The sequence below is a fragment of the Oryctolagus cuniculus genome, chromosome 5 (genome assembly GCF_964237555.1).
Source record: "Oryctolagus cuniculus chromosome 5, mOryCun1.1, whole genome shotgun sequence".
NCBI classification, from domain to species: Eukaryota; Metazoa; Chordata; class Mammalia; order Lagomorpha; family Leporidae; genus Oryctolagus; species Oryctolagus cuniculus.
This window is the reverse complement of record NC_091436.1, coordinates 160,569,142-160,591,318: the sequence shown is the minus strand read 5'-3', so window position 1 is coordinate 160,591,318 and position 22,177 is coordinate 160,569,142. Positions and strand designations below refer to the sequence as shown.

The following is a 22,177-nucleotide window of genomic DNA, read 5'->3' as shown; positions in this document are numbered from 1 at the left end:
GAGCAACCGGGACAGAATCTGGCGCCCCAACAGGGAGTAGAACCCAGGGTGCCAGCGCCGCAGGCGGAGGATTAGCCTAGTGAGCAGCGGCACTGGCCACATATTTCTAAATTGCGCCATAAAAATGCATATCAAGAAGCAACAAAATAGCCACATTAATAATTATTTAGTAAATAGTTGAAGCATTTTGCTGGATTAAGATTTAGAATCATAAAACACCACTTATCACACTCTACTCAGCTATGCCCCATGACTAAGTACACTATGATAAGGGATAACTCATTCCATTGTTAGCCAATTCTCATTGCAAGAAACATGTACTTATCCAAGTTTACATACCTCCACAGATCTCCATACTCTGCTCCTTTTTAGCCAGACAACACACATTGATTCTTCCTACGATAATAGCCAAAAACAAGAAAGAATACAAACCGTTCACATTATGGTTTGCCTACCACTTCCCAGGTACACAGCTAAGTATTCTACTTGTGTCACATTACTGAGTCACATCACCACACAAGGTAACTATGATTTGTATTTTGTCACGGAAACAGCTCAAAAACAGAACCTAAATGAATTCTCCAGGTGCATATTGCCAGTGTTGAGCCACCAGCCTCCAACCTCAGGCAGTCTAACGTCAGATTTCTCACTTCTGTACTTTGCACTGCACTTGCTGTCCTTGTCAGGTCACAGAACCCAGAGTGTATTTTACAGTGTTACACAGGAAGTATCAACACACGCACCACGCGCCCCACGGAGGATCATTGTGAAGGGCCGTCTAAATCTGGATTCTGTCCTGCCTGCCTTTCAGCAGCATGTGAGGTAGATCGTAAGAGGTACTGAAACAGCCATGCAACATAATACAAAGAACTGGCTTCGGAAGGCAGTAACTGACAGCAGTTGATTTGAGGACTGCAAACTTATTTACCTATGGTTAATGGGGCCTCTTAATTGAAAACTCATCTTTGCGCAAAGGCAGCTACAGACAATAAGACTTCCTTGTAAAAACTAACAAAAGCCTGAACAAAGAAAGTAGTCATCTCTGCACAGAGCAGTGAGACACAAATGTTTGTTCAAGCAAACTTCCTAAAGCATCAGCAGTACTTAGAAACAGAAAGAATGGGGTGGGTGTCTTGCACAGTAGCTAAGAAGCCATTTGGGATGCCCACTCCCAAGCCAGAGTGACTGAGTTCCAGTTCCAGCTCTATTTCTGATCTAGCTTCCTGCTAATGTTCACTCTAGGAGGAAGCAGGTGATAGCTCAGATACTTGGGTCCCTGACACGCATGTGGGAGAGCTCTGCATTGAGTTCTGAACCCCACCATGCAGATAGAAGAGCTCACTTGCTTGCTCTCTCTCCTCCCCCAACTGACACACAAAGTATAGAGTACTGTTTGGGTAGTAGTTTTACCATTAATTCACATAGTACAACACATTAAGGACAAAGGTCCTACATGGGGAGTAAGTGCACAGTGACTCGCATTGTTGATTTAACAATTGACACTCTTATTTATGGCGTCAGTAATCACTCGAGGGTCTTGTCCTGAGCTGCCTAGGCTATGGAAGCCTCTTGAGTTTGCCAGCTCCGATCTTACTTAGACAAGGCTATAGTCAAAGTAGAAGTTCTCTCCTCCCTTCAGAGAAAGGTATTGACTTCTTTGAAGGTCCGTTCTTTCCACTGGGATCTCACTCACAGAGATCTTTCATTTAGTTTTTTTTTTTTTTCCCCAGAGTGTCTTGGTTTTCCATGCCTGAAATACTCTCATGGGCTTTTTAGCTAGATCCGAATGCCTTAAGGGCTGATTCTGAGGCCAGAGTGCTGTTTAGGGCATTTGCCATTCTATGAGTCTGCTGTGAATCCTGCTTCCCATGTAGGATCATCCTCTCCTTTTTAATTCTATCAATTATTATTTGCAGACACTGGTCTTATTTATGTAATCCCTTTGACAGGAAGAATTACTTTTAATTGCTATTCTGGAGCTATACTTTTCTATCAAAAAGCTGCGTTTAGAAATATTTTGTATAAATTCAAACATACTCTGTTAATCCTTTGGAGTTCCTTATAGCCTGCACTAAGCAACTGTTTTAGATATTATTATATAGGGAGCTAAAGCAGGGAGAAGATATTAGCATGTGACACAGCAGTTTAAGCCATAACCTGCAAGGCTAGCATCCCATAGGTGTGCTGGTTTGAATCCTGACTGCTCTGCTTCAAATCAGCCCCCTGCTAATGAGCCTGGGAAGGCAGTGAAACATGGTCCAAGTACTTGGGCCCCTACAACCTATGTGGGAGACCCCAGTGCAGTGCCAGGCTCCTAGCTTCTGTTGTAGCCATTTGGGGAGTGAACCAGAGGATGGAAGGTGTGTGTGTGTGTGTGTGTGTGTGTCCCTCTTGGCTTCTTTTCTGTATCTGTCTTTAAAATAAATAAATAAATCTTTAAAAAATAAATTAGAGAGAAGCTGTCCAAGTTCAAAACTAGTTGTAATATTTCCTGATTGTAAAAGTAATCGCTTCCAGCTTCTTGCTAACGTGCACCATGGGGGGCAGCAGTGACGGCTCAGGTACTTGTGTCTCTGCACCCATGTGGAAAACCTGACACTGTTCTTGGCTCCCAGTTTCAGCCGCAGCCCTTGTAGGCATCTGAGAATTGATCCAGTGGTTGGGAATTCCCTCTCTCTCGTCTGTTCTCTCTCTGCCTCTCAAAATAAGCAAGCAAATGAACAAATGTGGCAGTCTTTTGTTTGATGACTTTGTAAGTAGTTGATATCTTTAATAAAAGTCAGAAGATGCATTTTGGATGGGAAAGAGTGTGTTCAGCTTTGGGCACTTCCAGCTTGAGAATGCAATGGGATGCATGGTTGCAGAGGAGTCAGATACCAACAAGTTTCTCAAAAGTTCAGGACCAGAGGTTAGGGAAAAGATTAGAGGTTATAAAGTTTGAATAAAAAGTTATAAAATAGAGAAAAATAATAGCTGTTCACAAAGAAAAACTGGACAATGCAAAAGATTTTATGGGGCAAACTGCAAGTCATAATTAATCTTGCCATCTGGATGCAGTTACTATTTTGTTAATATTAAGTTTACTTTGGTGCAAAAATTTTTGAAATCCAATTTTTTCATAATACACATTTTTCTAATTTTTTATAAACTGTTGCATTTCTGTATTTTCCACTTTGCCTCCTTCTTTTTTTTTTTTTGCTTAACATGCTGTGAGCATTTTCCAAAATCATACAATATTCTTTGATATACATTTTTAATGTACCATTCAACAAAAATGCAATTTTTGAGCCATTTTCCTTCTATTAAATGGAACCATAATGTGATAGGGCCATAATTGAGGTATAAATGAAGAATTATTACAACACAGACATGAAGCATGTAATTCCACTTGAGAGAACAAAAACAGCTTTAAAAAGCTAGTTTCTTATCAGATGATTCTTAAAGACAACAAAAATGTTACATGGTAGATTAGGGAGGCAGTGTCATTGTGCCGAAAAAGTATGTAAACATGTTAATATTCTCAGGTAATGTCCAAGAAGAAGCCCCTCCAGAGCAAGGGGTGAGCAGCATGGGTTCTGAAAGGAACTGTGGGCCGGTGCCGCGGCTCACTAGGCTAATCCTCCGCCTAGCGGCGCCGGCACACCGGGTTCTAGTCCCGGTCGCCCCTCTTCCAGGCCAGCTCTCTGCTGTGGCCAGGGAGTGCAGTGGAGGATGGCCCAGGTGCTTGGGCCCTGCACCCCATGGGAGACCAGGAAAAGCACCTGGCTCCTGGCTCCTGCCATCGGATCAGCGCGGTGCGCCGGGGCGGCCATTGGAGGGTGAACCAACGGCAAAGGAAGACCTTTCTCTCTGTCTCTCTCTCTCACTGTCCACTCTGCCTGTCAAAAAAAAAAAAAAAAAAAAAAGAAAGGAACTGTGAGAACAGCTTGTAAAGGGACCTAAGAACATTCCTGGAAGCTTAGTGCTGATCCTATGGGCAAGAGGAAGACACCAACTTTTTTTTCAAGATTTACTTATTTATTTACTTGAAAGCCAGTGTTTCAGAGCCAGGCAAGGTCAGAGACATCCTCCATCCTCAGGTTCACTCCCCAAGTGGCCACAAGAGCCAAGGCAGGGCCAGGCCAATGCCAGGAGCCAGGAGCTTTTTTTGGGTCTCCCATGTGGGTTCAGGAGCCCAAGCACTTGGGCCATCTTCCACAGCTTTTTCCAGGTCATTAAACAGGAGCTGGATCAGCAGTGGAGCAGCTGGGACTTGAACAGGTGCCCATATGGGATGCCAGCATCACATCCTGTGGTTTTACCTGCTATGCAACAAAGCCAGCCCCAACATCAACACTCTTAAAACCACGTGGATTAGATCTGTGTTTTGAAAATGCATTTTGTCGAGGAACAAACAGCTTTTGGAATCAGGGGATCAGTTTCCCCAGAGGTCAATTCCTCTATATGTAATCTTATATTTTTATAGGCGCTTTTAGGATTAAATGATGTATGATATTGGGAACTCAGTAAATGATACTTAAACACGAACTGGCTACAAATGTTTGGAAGGAGGGAGTTGGTAAAAGGAAAACATCAGAGAAATGTGATTTAACCAGCACAATGGCTAAGAAGCAAGTAACTAAAGGCTTCAAAAGTATTTCAGAGACGTAAAGACAGGACTTGAAAACTAGCTGATGCACAGAGTGAAAACACTGAAAATAGAAACAAAATCATGACGTTTCACTGGCATGATGGATGGACAAGTGAAAGCAGCAATAGAAACAGAGAGTGATTCTCCAGGGAGAAAAAACAAGCGTATCCTGGAACCTTGAGCAAAAATGAGACCATGCCCTCCTACACCCTGTTACATGGAAGGTGAAGTTGCAGTGGATGTGTGTTATCCATGTCACAGTGTAGATAATTCGAGCAGTATGAACACTTTACAGATTGTGACTTTGGAATTTTGAGGAAAGATAAAAATGAAGATCAAACGTCTTAAACATGCTGGACAATAAACCAACATTCCCCAACTCTGATTATCTCTTCACCTACCCCTTGGGAAGCTGTCTCATGCAGTTACACAGATGTGGCTACTTTATGTGTGTGCACATCCATTCACACACATATACGTGAGCACATACAATTTATAGGCTGATTAAATTCTTTAAAATTTGTGGAAAAGGCATATGGAATTCAAAATTTTTGCACCAAAAATTACATTTTCCATCAACTATTTGAAGCTCCCTCACACATATTTATAGTATGTGTATATATAGATAGATAGAGAATCTAAGACATGTATGTGTATGAGTTTCAGATGTGCTTGAGTCAACAAAACAATAACACCATGAATATCCAGGTAGAGATAGATATGCATGCAAATGGGGCCAGCACCATGGCTCACTTGGTTAATCCTCAGCCTGCAGCGCTGGCATCCCATATGGGCACTGGTTCTAGTCCCAGTTGCCCCTCTTCCAGTTCAGCTCTCTGCTGTGGCCCAGGAGGGCAGTGGAGGATGGCCCAGGTTCTTGGGCCCTTGCACCCCATGGGAGACCGGGAGGAAGCACCTGGCTCATGGCTTCAGATCGGCACAGCGCGTCGACAGTGACAGCCATTTGGGGGGTGAACCAGCGGAAGGGAGACCTTTCTCTCTTTCTCTCTCTCTCACTGTCTAACTCTACCTGTCAAAAAAAAAGATATGCATGCAAATGTATACATGTGCACAATATATAAACTAATATACCTACTATATAGTTACATAATGTGTAGATATATTCTAGGGTTTATACGAGGGAACTTCAAACAGTTGGTGAAAAATGGAATTAGACAAGTATACTTTGTTGCAGAAACTTCTTGAAATCTAGGCACACTCAAAACATTCAAAAAGTTCATGAAAATGCATATGATGAACAAATTATGCATGGACTTCAAATTTTTTTGACCAAAACTAACTTACTGAATTCTATTTTCCACAAACCTTTCAAAATACTCTTATGATGTGAGACACGTGTATTTCATGTGATATATATAATACATGTGTGTGTGTTTACATATTAACCGTTGCATAGAGTGCAGGCCAATGAATGAGCAGGTTCCTGATCCCTGCCTCTCCGTGCCTGCACTAGGGGAAGAGCAAGCCAGATTTATGGGACTGTTTGGAGCATGTTGACGCCGCTTCCCCAGAGCAGCTGTGTCCTTTCCACAAGGGAAGCTTTCCCCTTGTACCCTAATTGGGCATGAAATCTGACTCACCAGCACAAGTGACCGTGGAGCCAGCCAACAGAGCAGCTGCCTGCAAAACCCCTTGAATAACCCACATCCAGTGACTGAAATTGATGTGGGATCAAACGTGGGCCCTTGGTCACCTGGCAGATGCTACCAGGAATTTAAGTCTCCTCAAACTCTCCCCGCACACTGCAATGAGTTGCCCTAGTTTGTTTGTCCTCATAGCTTCTCCAAGGCCAGAGGTGGCACAAGTGCCCAGATATTTTTATCCTGATGGTAAATCGAATGACAGAATATTGGCATAGTATGCTATTCCTTGTATACACCAACTCGTGCCTGTAGAGATTAGAGAGTTTGCTTCTACTGGAGAGTTCGGTCGCCAAAAAAATTGATCCACTGCAGGTACAAACACCAGCATCTCACTCAAGCTCCTTGTGCTTTTTGTCTGTGATTGGTGAGTGTCTGGCAGGCTCCTAGCAAAGGCAGAATGGCCTGGAGCTCATGAACACAGGCTTTAGAATCAAGCAAGCTGGGATAGGCTCGGGTCTGGATGATCACCACTGGGTGATGCTGGGTAAGTCCTTCAACATCGCTGAGATTTAACTTCCTCATCTGAGGTCACATTATTTTTAACACAGGGATCACTCTGAGAATTAATTAACATAGCAGGTATAAAGTGTCTGGTACCCCAAAAGGTTCAACAATGCAAGTTACTAGTATTAGAGGGGACTAGTACTGTGGCATAGCAGGTTAACACACTGCTCGCAACACCAGCTTCCCACAGCAGAGTCAGTCCAGCTCCCTGCTAACATGCCTGCAAGGGCAGCAAAGGAAGACCCATGCGCTTCAGTCCCTGCCTCCCACATGGGAGACCCAGATGGAGTTCCTGGCTCCTGGCTTCAGTCTGCTCCAGACCTGGATCTTGGCAGGCATTTGAGAGTGCATCACTGGATGGAAGATCTCTCTCTCTCTCTCTCTCTCTCTCTCTCTCATCTTTCGAATGAATGAATGAATGAATGAATAATAAATCTTTTTAAAATATTACTATGAAACGCCATTTTTTGTTAAAGCCATCACACAATTGAGATTGGTTTTAGAAATAGAGTGAGCCTAAAACAACCAGGTGTCCTGCAAAAACTGTCTTCCCCACTGACATAAACTTCCCTAATGAGCAATTCCCCTTTCAAATGTTTTGGCAGTATCTCAGCCCTTAAGTACTCGTCCACACAACGTAAACCTCTGTTCTGCGGACTCCAGATAAAGAAATTGGCTAATTCGTATTCCAGAAACCTAAAACCTAGATTCTGCTCCCAAACACACCTACTGTGTTCAAAAGGTTCCACCTAGCCTTTGACAAGTTGGCTTCAACATATCTCACAATGTAGATGAAAATTATTGATCTATATTCCCTCCTGATCAGGAATTAGAGCTAATGGAACTTAATGACCCAGCTTCTCTGAAAACTACTTACCCAGAGATGCCCTGAGGAACTGCATATGCTGTTTTTGGACACCATGGTAAAAAAATCCTATGGATGAGCCTGATTGCAGCCCAGCCAACAAGGTTCACTGCATGACAGGGGATTCTGGTGCGCTTGGTATGGGAAAGCCTGTTTTATTTTAGACTCAATAATGTCCACCTTATTGGTGACATATGTATTTACAGGGCTCAGCAAATCAGCAGTGCAAGGCCTTTCAAAGAACGCTTCGTCCATCTCTGTCTTACGGATAAAGAAGCTGAGGCGCGAAAGGCTTAAGTAATTGTGCAGGCTCACCGGCTGCTTAATAGCAAAGTCGGGGATTCTAGATCAAGTTTTCTGTATCACGCTGCTCTTCTGATTCTTCTTTTTAGCTCTTGATGTTGACACACCTCTGCTTCCCAGTTAGGGATCTGGATTGTGAACGTCCAGGTGTCCAAGTTGGACTCCTGGTTATATCCTAACCATTTTCTGATTGTCACTTCTTTCATATTTCATTTTTATTATGTTATTATCGGTCTCCTTCTCCCATGTAGCTCTGTGCAGAGTTGGGATAATAAGCTTCTCCTGAATTCAAGATGTACTGTATTATGATGCCTTAATGCCTCATAAGATGTCCTGTGCTCCTAATTCCTTTCCTTGTTGCGTTTTCTTGGGACTGCGCACTAGAAGAGAAGGTTTTCTGCAAGCAGGTGTCTGTGTACTCTTATCCAGCTCCTCCTCAGAGGGGATCCTTGTAGGGATCCTGGGGAACTTTTCACGTGAGTCCCAGGGGCAAAAGCTGTGGCTTCCAAGCTGTGAGGTGGGGAAAGCAGCCCCTCATTAGCAGAGCCTTCTCTTCTCACCCACCTGCGGGGTCCTTCACTTTCCCTGACCATGGTCGCAGTAGATCCACAACATGTATTGAGTCCTCACGGTCACCATTATCACTTTGTTCCCCTCCTGCCCAACCCTATTACCACCTCTCTGTCATGGGCTAAAGAGAAAACTAAATTATAATTGCTCTCGCTTTCACAGCAACACGGCCATCCTACCTGGTTTGGAAACAGCTTCCTTCAGAAAATGAGGCCAGAGAGAAGCAAGTGTCTACAAGGAAGAAGGATGAAATGATATTAGTATGCATTTCAGTGAAGGACCATGGGGAACAAAGGGATTATTGGCCTAACAGTTACCATAAAAGTGTACATGTGTACACACACACACACATACACACACCATTGCACAGGCTTGCACGTGAGATTTGTCTAAAACCAGTTGCCACATTCTCTATTACCTTATGTCAAAAACAAAGACCAAAGACAGCAGGCCTGGTTACGATCAGCATAATCTCATGTGCATATGTATCGACTAATCACTTCAAACTTCTAAATGACTCTCCTTATTAGAATGCTGTGTGCAAAAGGCAAAACCAAACTTTTTCTTATGCAACAACTAAGAGAGCACTGAGGCTTAGGGCCTCCTGTGCCACATTCTGCTTTCCAAATGCCTGCCCTTGGGAAATCCTCCTAGTCCTTTCAAGTAAGTTCTCATAAAATTCTTTTCCTTTTCCTTGTCATTCATTAACAAGCTTCATAAGTGGAGTGACAGTCCTCCTAAATTAAGTACTGTATACTTCAGGCTAATTTTATGTTTTTTATCACAATAGCAGGGAAGTATTAGCAGCCTATTATTTTGTCAGCTTTCTCATTTAGCAAAGCAGCTTCAATTTATTAACAGTGAGGAGTGTGCATGAATCAATATGTTTCATTGGGCAATGTGTCATTTGTTAATCGGATATTGATGAGATTATTGACGCACAGCTAATTAATCTCAAGCCCAGTGCTAGCCTTCATATGTTTCCTTAATTATGTCCTTCATCTTAGTCTCCGGGCTGTAGCACCCAGTCTGGAGACTGTAGACAGTGAGTGAGGCAAGCTGTCAGAGGTTCCTTTCACACATTTACAATCCCTTGGCAGTGAAATTATTTTCTTAGTTGTAAATAGGTATCAAAGAGATATTTAATAACATTTGGCAACAGATTGATATTGATTGGTGTGGACGGGCTTCAAATTCAGCAGCCAGAGAATTTTGCTTCAGATGGGAAACTATTCAAAAAGAAAATGTTTAATTAGGGTTGAGCAATTGAATGAGAGGATTGTCCCCGACCCTCTGGAATTCAAAAATTGTTCTTCTACGGACATTGTTTGTATACCCTTGATTGAGTATTGTGTACAATTTTCCCTCTGTTTTAGCTGTGACTCCACGTCTTTATTGCCACCTTCCTTAGCCATAGATGGCACATTCATGGGAATAGAAAATTCATAGGGACTCCAACCCCTGGTAGGTTTTAAAAATTAATTCAATCATGATTAAATGACACAGATTATTATTATGATTAAATAACACAGATGCAATAACCATGATAACATGGTTATCAAGATGACTAGAAACAATAAAGATGAAGATTAAGAAAAAGGAAAAGGAGGAGGAGAAGGAGGTGACCCAATGACAGTTGATCTGAAAATTCTCCTTTCTGTTGCTCTACGTGGAGCAGATATTTAAGAGATCACTGGTGTCATTCATGGCACCATGTTCTTCATCAAACATTGTACAACCAGAGGTCCTGTATTTGGAACTAAATGGCCATTAGACTTCATGAGTATATGTTTTCTCCCACACAGAGCACTGCACGTAGTAGGTTTCAACTGGTCTTTTTATTATTATTATTGATTATACTCGTAGGACAGCCAAGCAAGTACTGCTGCTTGAGAAATGTAACAGTCAACATTATTGAAAGTCACCCCAAGGGTGCCTTCAGTCATTTATTTTATTCCACACCCTCATATAGATCAAAATGAGAAGAGAGACATCATCAGTAAGTTGTCATGAAGACAACATTAATGTCAACTTGATCTTCCTGGGCACAATGGCAGTCAAATATCTGGTCCTTTAAATGCCTGCATTTCTTACGATTCTCAGGCATCCCACTGTGCTGTGATCTTCCCCACACACAGTCCCCGAGAGATTATCTGCATCCTAACTTCAAATACCATTATGTGTGGTGACACTCCAACTAGGAGTCCATACGAGATTCCTGTGTAGAATATCAGACCCACGTCTCCATCTTCTGGAAAACATTCACATAGATGTCCCACAAGCACTACAAAATCCTTCTCCTTCGTTTCCAGGCTCAGTCACCAATTTCTACTAAGCTGCCTTTTAACTCTTGTCCAATTCTTTCACTTCTCTCTCTCTTCAGTCAATTCCTTGTCAGAGGTTGGGCAACCATATTTTTCTGCCAAGGGCCATTTGGATACTTATAACATCATCACGGACCATACAAAATTATCAGCTTAAAAATCAGCCTGTTATAGGCTGGTGCCACAGCTAAATAGGCTAATCCTCTGCCTGTGGAGCCGGCACACCAGGTTCTAGTCCCAGTCCGGGCGCCGGATTCTGTCCCAGTTGCTCCTCTTCCAGGCCAGCTCTCTGCTATGGCCCGGGAGTGCAGTGGAGGATGGCCCAAGTGCTTGGGCCCTGCACCCCATGGGAGACCAGGAGAAGCACCTGGCTCCTGCCATCGGATCAGCGTGGTGCGCCGGCCGCAGCACGCCGGCCACAGCAGCCATTGGAGGGTGAACCAATGCCAAAAGGAAGACCTTTCTCTCTGTCTCTCTCTCTCACTGTCCACTCTGCCTGTCAAAAAAAATAAAAAATAAAAAAATTTTAAAAAATTTAAAAAAATCAGCCTGTTATAGATTTATTGAATTTTGTGTCCTGACTGCAGTTGCATTGGCAGGCCCAGAGCAAATTATTTCATGGATGTTACATGGCCCGGAAGCCAGACATTGCCCATGCCTGCCTTCCCAACTCTTTCCTGCCCCCAATCAAGCCCCAAGACCCCTGTCTCTACTACAGATCAAGTATTACCCTTGTACTTCAAATATGTATGACTTCCAACTGTCTTTAGTATAGAAATCCAAATCTCTCAGCTGCTATTCTTTGCATAATTCTATGGTCACGCTTCTCTATGCTCAGCTCCAAATGCTTCAATCCCTGAACTCTAGTCCACAGTCTTTCCCTGTTTTGAGCTCATCTGGTTTACCAGCCATGATGCTGTGCCCAGAATACTCACCAATTTGATCCAGCCTTCTTGTACTCTGGTCTCCTCTTACTATACCTTCTTCTGATAAAGCTTTCAAACCTCATCCACAAGTCTGAGCCCTGTATGAAGATAATCTCCTGCCATCCCATGATTATTCTATCATAGAACTTTTGTAAAGTCCTGTTAATTTATCCAGTGTCTTCTGGATGTCTTCCTCTTTAAGGAAACAGATTGTGTACCTCATTTCCCCATTCTAACAAAGTTCTGAGAATATATAGGCCTTTATAAATCTTTGTCAAATTAACTCTACTGAGATAAGGTCTTTATCCTCTCTCTAAATACATGGTCTTCCTTTAATGTATTTCTATTTGGGTTAATAAACTCAGTTGTCCAAACATAAACAAAACTGCTGTTTCTTATTTCCATTTCTTTCTTATTTTGTAATTTGATAGAATTTTGTATTGTCAACAGAACTGAATGCTAAATTTCATGAAATATGTAGGTTGGTTGTCAAATATAACTAACCATAAAAATTAAATTATAGGGGCCAGTGTTGTAGTGTAGTAGGTAAACCCTCTGATGCCAGCATCCCATATGGGAGAGTCTGGCTGTTCTGCTCCCTGCTAATGTGCCTGGGAAAGCAATGAAAGATTGTCCAAGTCCTTGGGGTCCCTGCCACCCATGTGAGAGACCCAGAAGAAGCTCCTGGCTCCTGGCTTCAGACTGGCCCAACTCCAGCCATCCAGCCATTGCAACAATTTGGGGAGTGAAATGACAGATGAAAGATCTCTCTCTCTCTCTCTTTTTCTCTCTCTCTCTCTCTTTCTCAGTTTTGTCATTCAAATAAACAAGTGTTTAAAAAATTATGTGATGTAAGCTCACAATTAGATTAGAAGCAAAGGTAATGACTAGATGAAGGCATAATTCTTTGGGCCCCTTCACAAGAGTGGGAGACCCAGAAGAAGCTCCTGGCTCCTGGCTTCAGATCAGCCCAACTCCAGCTGTTGCAGCCATTTAGGGAGTGAACCAGTGATGGAAGACATTCATTCTCCCTCCCTCCCACCACACCCTCCCCCCGCCCCCGCCTCTCTGTAACTCTGCCTTTCAAATAAATAACTAAATCTTTTTAAAAAGAGTTTGGCAGCATGGCAAGATAACATACAAAAATCAATAGCCATTGTGTACATAGAAGGTACCATGGCTGAGAAATAACTTCTAAGATGAATACCATTCACAATAGCTACAAAAAGAATTAAATATTTTGTAATAAACTTAACCAAGGATGTCAAAGATCTCTATGATAAAAATTACAAGACATTAAAGAAAGAAACAGAAGAAGACACAAAAAGTGGAAAAATCTTCCATGTCCATGGATTGGAAAAATCAATATCACAAAATGTCCACACTAACAAAAGCAATTAACAAATTCAGTGGAATTCCAACCAAAATATCAATGACATTCTCCTCAAATCTAGAAAAAATGATGCTGAAATTCATACGGAAACACAAGAGATCACAAATAGCTAAAGCAATCTTATGCAACAAAAACAAAGCCGGAGGCATCACAATACCATATTTCAAGACATACTACAGGGCAGTTATAATCAAAACAGCCTGATACTCACACAAAAACAGATGGGTAGACCAAGGAGCAGAATAAAAACTCCAGAAATCGATCCACACATCTATAATAATGTATCTTTGACAAGGGAGCTAAAACCAATCCCCGGAGCAAGGACAGTCTCTTCAACAAATGGAACTGGAAAACTGGATATCCATACACATAAGCATGAATCAAGACCCCTACCTTACACCTTACATAAAAATCCATTCAAAATGGATCGAAGACCTAAATGCATGACCCAATGCTATCAACTTATTACAGAACTTTGTGGAAACCCTGCAAGACATTGGCATAAGCAAAGACCTCCTGGAAAAGACCCCAGAATCACAGGCAATCAAAGCCAAAATTGACAAATGGGATTACATCAAATTGAGAAGTGTCTGTACTGCAAAAGAAACACTCAACAAAGTGAAGAGGTAATATTTGCAAACTATGCAACTGACAGTGAATTAATATACAGAATCTACAAAGAGATCAAGAAATTCATCAAGAACAAAACTAACAATCAGTTAAGAAATGGTCAAAGGACTTAGACAAGAATTTTTCTTAAGAGGAAATCAAAATAGTCAACAGACACATGAAAAAGTGTTCAGGGTCACTATCCATCATGGAAATGCAAATGCAAATCAAAACCACAATGAAGCTTCTTCTCACTCCAGTTAGAATGGTTTTCATATAGAATTCAACAAACAACAAATGCTGGTGAGGATGTGGGGAAAAAGGTATCTTAATCCACTCTTGGTGGGAATGTAAACGGGTGCAGCCATTGTGGAAGACAGTATAACAGAAATCTGAACGTAGACATAGCCATCCCACTCCTGGGAATTTACCCAAGGGAAATGAAATCAGCATATGAAAGAGTGATCTGTGCTTCTATGTGCATTGCAGCGCTCTGGCAAGATAGGCCAAGCCTCCACCTGCAGCACCAGCGTCTCATACAGGTGCCAGTTTGTATCCCAGATGCTCCTCTTCTCACACAGGTGTCTGCTAATGGCCTGGGGAAAGTGGTAGAAGGTGGCCCGAGTGCCTGAGCCCTGCACCCATGTGAGTGACCCAGAGGAAGCTCCTGGCTCCTAGCTTCAGATTGGTCCAGCACTGGCTGTTGTGGCCATTTGCAGAGTGAATCAGTGGATGGAAGACCTTTCTAGAACTGTCTCTCTTTTTCTCTGTTTACAGCTTTGCCTCTCAAATAAATGAGTAAAATTTAAAAAAAAAAAAAAGTCAATTCACCTTAGAGTTCATTTAGTCTATTGGTTAAGACACCTGCATCCCACATTGGAGTGCCTGGGTTTGAGTCCTGGATTTGGCTTCTGATTCCAGCTTCTCACCAATATTGACACTGGGAAGGCTCAAGCAGCTGAATTCCCACCACCTATGTAGCAGATCTGGACGATATTCCTATCTCATGGCTCTGGCCCCAACCCAGCACCAGCCATTGCAGGCATTTAGTGAGTGAGCAAACTAATGATAGTTCTCTCTTTTTCTGCCTGTCTGTGTCTCTGCCTCTGACTCACAAATAAATATTTTTAAAAAGCAGATTCACATAACCACATTGCTCTGAGCATAATGAAGTATCTCTTTTGGAAGAACTTATTTGATTTAAAGCAATAACATATCAACCTCAGAATTACGTCTCCAAGTTGAGTAAATTCACAAGCTCTTGTGTCAACTTAGTATTAACTCTGAACTCAAAAAGATACTTCATAAATTATAAAGCAACTTCAAGGTTGTCAATATCAACAAAGTGTTCTTCAATTTTCTTGTTTAGCCAACTTACATAACGTTGTTGATCACAGTTAAAAGATTCTCTATCAGATTAGTGTTAGAAAAAAACACCTTAAACCATTATGATTGGCCATGAAGCCATTATTTCTGATTCTGACATAAACTCTTACATTCCCTAACTGATATCACAAACTCTTCCTTTCTTTGGAGCTTCAGATTTGGCTCATTTGTATGCTGCTTATTTTGGTGAGAAATTATAAACCACATGGACACTTTAGTTTTGGTTACTGAGCCCTGAAAACAGTGAGCATTCTTTTTCTTGGGGTTAGCAATATCACACTTATTTGTAAAACTCACATGACCCCACTAATTACCACTGGAGAAGATCATAAGACCATTGCATTCATGATTTTCCATTTCCTTCAACAGTCTTATAAACCACCAAACCACCAATAATCCACAGGTCTTCACATCTATGTGGAATGGTTTTTAGTAACTATATCCATGGCATTTTCAAATAATCTGTTTCAGTTTTTTAAAAATATGTATCATACAGCAGAACAAAGAAATAAAAGAAAAATTGGTCTCTTGTTTTAAAGTTCCAGCAAAACTTTATTTTTTATCTAATACAGCTAGAACAATGTTCATTGTAACAAAAGCTAAATTTTAATATCTAAGTGAAATTCTCTAATAGATGTGAGACTAAAAATATTGATTTTTAAAGTCATGAATTGATATTACTTTATAAATTTAGAAGTTCTTTGAGACAAAATACACACAAAATTTTAGGAGGGTAGTATCTTTCATGTCTAATAACTCATTGAAAGCTAAATAATGTATGAGTGAAATGAACATTGTGAGATTCAATGATTGTTTATACCCCTTGTCTCTTCTGTTGAGGGACAGTGGTTTTTTTCTTCATACTATTTGTTGAACTCTTTTACTTAGTGTAAGGTTAACTTTAATATCATTAAGTAAACTGAAAATAGGTATTTGTAAAAGTAAGAGTTGGGATGGGAGAGAGAGGAGGAGGAAGTGTTGGAGTGTGGGCAGGAGGGAGGGCACAGTGGGAAGTATCACTATGTTCCTAAATCTGTTTCTATGAAATACATGAAACTTGCATAACTTAAATAATTTTTTTTATTTTTTGACAGGCAGAGTGGACAGTGAGAGAGAGAGACAGAGAGAAAGGTCTTTCTTTACCGTTGGTTCACCCTCCAATGGCCGTTGCAGCTGGCGCACCGCGCTGATCCGAAGGCAGGAGCCAGGTGCTTCTCCTGGTCTCCCATGGGGTGAAGGGCCCAAGCACTTGGGCCATCCTCCACTGCACTCCCGGGCCACAGCAGAGAGCTGGCCTGGAAGAGGGACAACCGGGACAGAATCCGGCGCCCCGACCGGGACCAGAACCCAGTATGCCAGCACCTCAGGCGGAGGATTAGCCTATTGAGCCGCAGCGCCGGCCTTAAATAAAAATTTTTTATATGTGAATAAACTGATTTATAATATTGTTAGTAAGGTCTAATTTTTTAAATTTTCTATTAATTTATCTGAGAGGCAGAGAGACACACATTTACAGATCAATCCACTGGTTTACTACCAAGTTGCCCACAACAGCCAGCACTCTCTCCCTCTGTCTCTGTAACTCTATTTTTCACATAAATTTCCTTAAAAATCAAATCCTTGCTTTAAAATAAATAAAATAGCAGGTAGAAAAATGTAAACATCAATGATGGATTATATTATTATCAGTGTACCTTGTATTTTTTCATGAAATAGACAAACGCATTACAAAGTTCTTTAGATGTATAAAAAAATTCAAACTAAATCAATCCATTGACATCAGTTAGATCAGTGATTGTTCCTGTGTTATACCAGAAACAACATGTGCACAAAATGCTTGCTACCAAATTATAGCAATATCTGACAATCCCATAGCCAAAGAGAAATGTGGCCAAATTAAACACTCAAGTTGTGTCTACCAGAAAATACTTACCCCTGTATCAGTTTTCCATGACTAAATTCAAAAGAATTATAATTAAATAAAGTATAAAACTCAATTCCTAGCACATCTCAACAGCTCAGTTCTCTCATGTTGCCCTTGGCCCTATGTATTAGCATGTAATGGTTAAGGAAGAAAATAAAGAGAGAGAAAGGGGAGAGTAAGGTTAGGCTAAGTTCTCGCTCTAAACACTAAGAGTAGATTAAAACAAATTTATTTTCTCAAATATTCATTTAGTATAGACCTAAGTAAAGATTAGAGTGCAGATGCATAAATGCCATTTCAAATACTCACTATTTATAATGATTATCAACTATTTTAATGTTACTCATATAAAAATAGGAGCTAATTTATAATATAACATTGAACACTGCCGATTTTTCCACCAAGACCTTGAGAATACATGTTCTAAACCATACAAAAGGCACTGGATCTTAATGCATGATGTCACCAGTTGACCCAATCCCTCTGAAAATCTCATGGGTAGCTCAAACATAACATTCCAAAATGTAACCCATCATCCCTCCTCTCCCCAAAAAATTGTGCTGTTCTTCTCATATACTTCATGTCTAGTCTTCAAAAAATTCATGGAAAATGAGTTTTCTGACAATACTATGAATGGCTTTCAAAATTTTTTGCACCAAAACAAATTTTTTTAATTCTATTTTTCCACTTTTTCCAGTGCCTTCCTCTTGGGGCCTTCACTAGACAACTTCAATGTTAAATAAATGAATTTACCTGCATTGGTAACCTGACATCCTTAAAACATTTCAGCAAGTTGATAAACTCAAATTGTATGCAACATTTTAAGCACACACAAAAAGTAACTTGTCATTTTGTTTCTAATGAAAAAGGAGAGAAAAGACTACAAAAGAAATTCTACAGTAATTCAATCAAAAATTGATGTCAAAAACTGAAAACCGTACTGTAACTACAAACCAATCAGCTGAGTTCTTAAACACCATCATCTTGAACTGCTTGGATTGCTGCAGATATCAAATTATCACATGCTTTTTTCTATGTATAGTATTTTATAGCCCCGTTTAAATAAGAAGGAATTTATCACCTCTGTTTTTGAGATAATTAGCAATGTTTGTTAAATTGTACTTAATGTTTAAAAGCAAAGACTTCAGATGATTACATCATATCATACGGGGAACCTCCTCCGTAGGATGGGTATAAAGGAGGACAAGAGGTATTTCTTTCGAAAGCAATAGAAAGGATCCTCCAAAGGTTCATAAGAAATGCCTGTTATAAAGAAACTATGCATAGATTTCAAAAAGTGTGCCAAACCAATTTACCTTTTAATTCCATTTCCATGAATGTTTAAAAACACCCTCATAGGACAGCACCCTGCTTTGCACTCTCATTTCCAGTTACCAGCTGTAACCAGTGAAATCAGTGTGTTGATCTCATTGAATTCAATCACAAGTTGCATTTCTTTGTGCTTTCAGCTGTATCAGGGTATTAGATTTCTCTCAACAGTGGGAGGCTAGGGCAGATACAGTTAACCTCATCCATCTAATGAAGAAACAAAGGCACAGGCTGTCGGATGACTGACTGAAGTCTCGCACTGGATGGACAAAAGCGCAAAGAATCTAGGTCTCCAAGTCTACCACTCTCCACTGGACCCCATTAACAGCATGGTCTAATATCCACAGATACTATAGGGACAGGAGGAGGGATTCTTATGCAAAATAAAGTTGAGGACAAAATGTGAACCTAGATACAGTTTTATGAGCAAATGAGAAAGCAGATCTCAGAAATAGGAACCCCCCCTCCCAAATAATTCTGCTGCTGGCAGCTCTTTGGAACTTTTGAGCATTTAACAATATAGGAAGAAGGGGAAAGAAACCATGACATGACCCAAATGAAATGGTTTCACTTAATGAATTTAGACAAGCCATATTTCCTCAAAGCATTCCATTACCCGTGTTTTGTCCCCTCGCTTATGTAAAAATATCAGATTATATAAATGCCCACGTTTGGACATGTAGATAATTAAAATAGAGGTTTAATGTCCATTTGGCTTTACAAAGTTATGACATTTCCTATACAAAGTCAGGGGCTTATTTCCTCTCTAATTCATTTCCAACTTGCCTGCATGGTAATATGAGTTGTGTGTTTTAAGAAATTATTTGTTTGGCTTAGAGGTAATGTAAATTCTAAAATTTAAAAGCTACAACTCTAATGATCTGAATAATAACACTTTACATTTATACATGGCCAACCTAATGCCCTTGATATTTTATTTTCTCTGTACTTTTGACTAGAGCATTGAAAAAAAAAATTCTGGAGACCTCCAACGAACAATTTTATGTTCACAATATCTGCTACTGACACCCTGTGAGTTTTTTGCCCTGCACACCACTGAATCCATCCTGTATACTCAACATTTGAAAGTAGTTTTCTATTTTACATTTTCTTAATTCTAATTAAACAAATCTTAATCTTGACTTTAATGGCTGCAATTATGATACTTCATTATGTTAAATGTTAGTTGCAACATAAGAATAAATTGTATAAACAGTTTAGCTGCAATTGCATGGTGTCTAACTGTACATTACTCATTAACAAGATGTGGGTAGCAGCAATTATAACATTTCCTCCTAATGTCCCCATTTATTGAGTCACAGCGGCAAGCCCCCTTTCACATCGCACACTGATTGACGATAGCAGCTTTTGTGCTCACGGAGCACAGGCACTATAACCCGCTGTGTGCCTCCAACTCAGATCGATGAAAGTACACATTAGCTCTTAGCCTCATAGGCCGGAGTTCTTGAAGGTCAAAATAGCCATCAGCATCACTGTAGGGTATAAAAATCATTTCACAAACTGTGAACAAAAACAACACAACTTGCTTTGCAGTTTGATTATTGTTTATGGATACAGCAAGCCAAGAATTAAAGCATAGCCTTGAGGCAGCATAATTATTTACAGCTGAAGACTCATATCATTATTAGCGTTCTCCTAATTGCTTGAAGTTATATCAATGTTAGTTGATTTAACACATTTTTTTATAACACGCATGGAAATTGGTTCCTCCGCATATGGAGTGTCAGTTTAACTGGTAGATGGTTTCTTAATTTATCAAGGTTTATTTTTTCTTCTAATTGTTCTTTTTCCTCTTTGAGGGAAGATTTTCCCGTAGCCATAAGCAGAGAAAAGAGCTGAAACTCAACTTCAATTTATCTACTGTATCTTAATGCTAGCAATGCTGCAATTGTTTTGGTTCATTTTCATTAAAAGTTGAATCCATAAAGCCAAAATTACATCTTCAATTAGAAAACAAGTCAAACTCTCCTCCATGTGATTGTACTTGGCATTTTTGGCTTGGGTACATAACCTGAAATTTTGTTCCATATTAAGAGCACAACCACATAGCTGATAGAAGTCTGTAATAGTGTTGAAGTCATGAAACTTTTTGTACCTTGCGAAATCTCAGATCTTCACCAATTTGGCAAGTCTTTCAAATATGCACATGAAAAATAAAGCTAGCTACATAGCTATAAAATAGAAGGGTACTTTGAAAAGTTCATCCAAAATGGAATTCAAAGCTGTTTATTTTGTGCAAAAATATTTTGAAATACATGTGGCTTTTTCTTACGAACTTTTTAAAGACCCCTTGTATGCATAGATTTCAAAAAATTTTGCACCAAAATAAACTTCTCTTGTGATTCCATTTTCCATGAACTTATTGAAGTACCCTGGTAAGTGAAGACCCATAGTATTACTGAAGAAGAAAAATAGAGGGGAAACATTCAGATTGTATGGCTTTGTGTGAACTTTGAAATTTGTAAGGGTTAAAACGAATTCCAAATCTTTTAGGGGGTGTTCTTTGACTTGAGTTGATTCCTTTTTCTTTAATCTATTTTCTATCTATAGGTGGCGACACTTGTACTGTTTCCTTTTGAAGTGTCCTTGTGTCTGGGAACAGATGGATACTGCTACCAAGAGAGGATGGGGTTCTACTTAGAGACCGTGCTGTTATAGTCTTTCAAGACTAGACCACTCTTACCAATCAAGGAGTCCATTCCTACGAAGCACTGCTCTTCTCTGAGGAAAATAAGGTCCCAAGAGATGAAGCAAAACGACCCAAACCAGATCACTCGCTGGTGATAGAGCTGTGAAAATAAAGAAACTCAACGCAGAAATAGTAAGCTAAGACAAATTGTAAACATAAAAAGCAAACTGTTAAGAACATCATTTGCAAAACATTAAAGAGAACTCTACTGCCACAGAGCAGACTGAATAATCCTGATAAATCATATATATGGAAACCCAAGCCCTACAATTCAATTTTTTTTTCTTTTGGTCCTCCAAAATATTATGATACATGAGCTGAGGTATTTATTTGAGAAAAAGTAAATGTTTATAAAAACGCTTCCCAAAGGGAAATATCAATTTAATGACTAGTGTATGTTTTTACAAAATTGATCACCACTTGCAAATATGAAACTACTTGAGAATATCTGAGAAGATTGCTAATGGGACTTATTGTTTAGAAGTATGTGAAAGCAAATACCAAAGACTTTGATTCTGGGTCACAAAAGGTTACCCAGGGATCTTACGAAATTTAAGCTGTGATTGTTAACCTGCTAAAAGTTACCACATTACTTAACACGATCTTATCTAGGAGACATATGGTAGAAATATTTCCAAAGATTTCTGAGGACAATTGTGTTTTATCAAAGGGAATATTATTTAATGATTTAAGGGCCTTTAGTAAAACTCTGGCAGCAGCCTGGAAGAAATAGAAAACTTTAAAAATGGTATTTTAGATTAATTTAATTTAGATTCTCTTGGAACAAAGTACGGTGTCTGTAGCGACCCCAGTGGATTGCTTCTGGAATCTCCAGCTGTCCCAAGAACAGGGTCCTCGGCATTGGAAAGGTGAGAGGTGGGAAAGACTGAAAGCCCCAGCATCCCTCTGGCCGACTTTGGTGGTAGAGCCATCCTCCCCCCTGAGCAGCAACGCCTTTCCTTCTACAGACAAAAATCTCCTGGACCAGAGAAGGGCAAATCACACTGAGAGGTCATTTTCCCTAGATTTTTTTAAAAGTG

At 40.2% G+C, this 22,177-nt stretch overlaps 1 long non-coding RNA gene across 1 annotated transcript; it reads right to left on the bottom strand.

The window, feature by feature from the left end:
* Window positions 1–317: 317 nt before the first annotated feature.
* Window positions 318–21,239, bottom strand: LOC138849750 (uncharacterized). The gene is made up of 3 exons (XR_011388880.1): window positions 21,132–21,239; window positions 8,716–8,767; window positions 318–396 (listed from the first exon to the last, which is right to left on the bottom strand). It is a non-coding gene; the product is annotated as an uncharacterized lncRNA (long non-coding RNA).
* Between the last annotated feature and the right edge of the window lie 938 nt (window positions 21,240–22,177).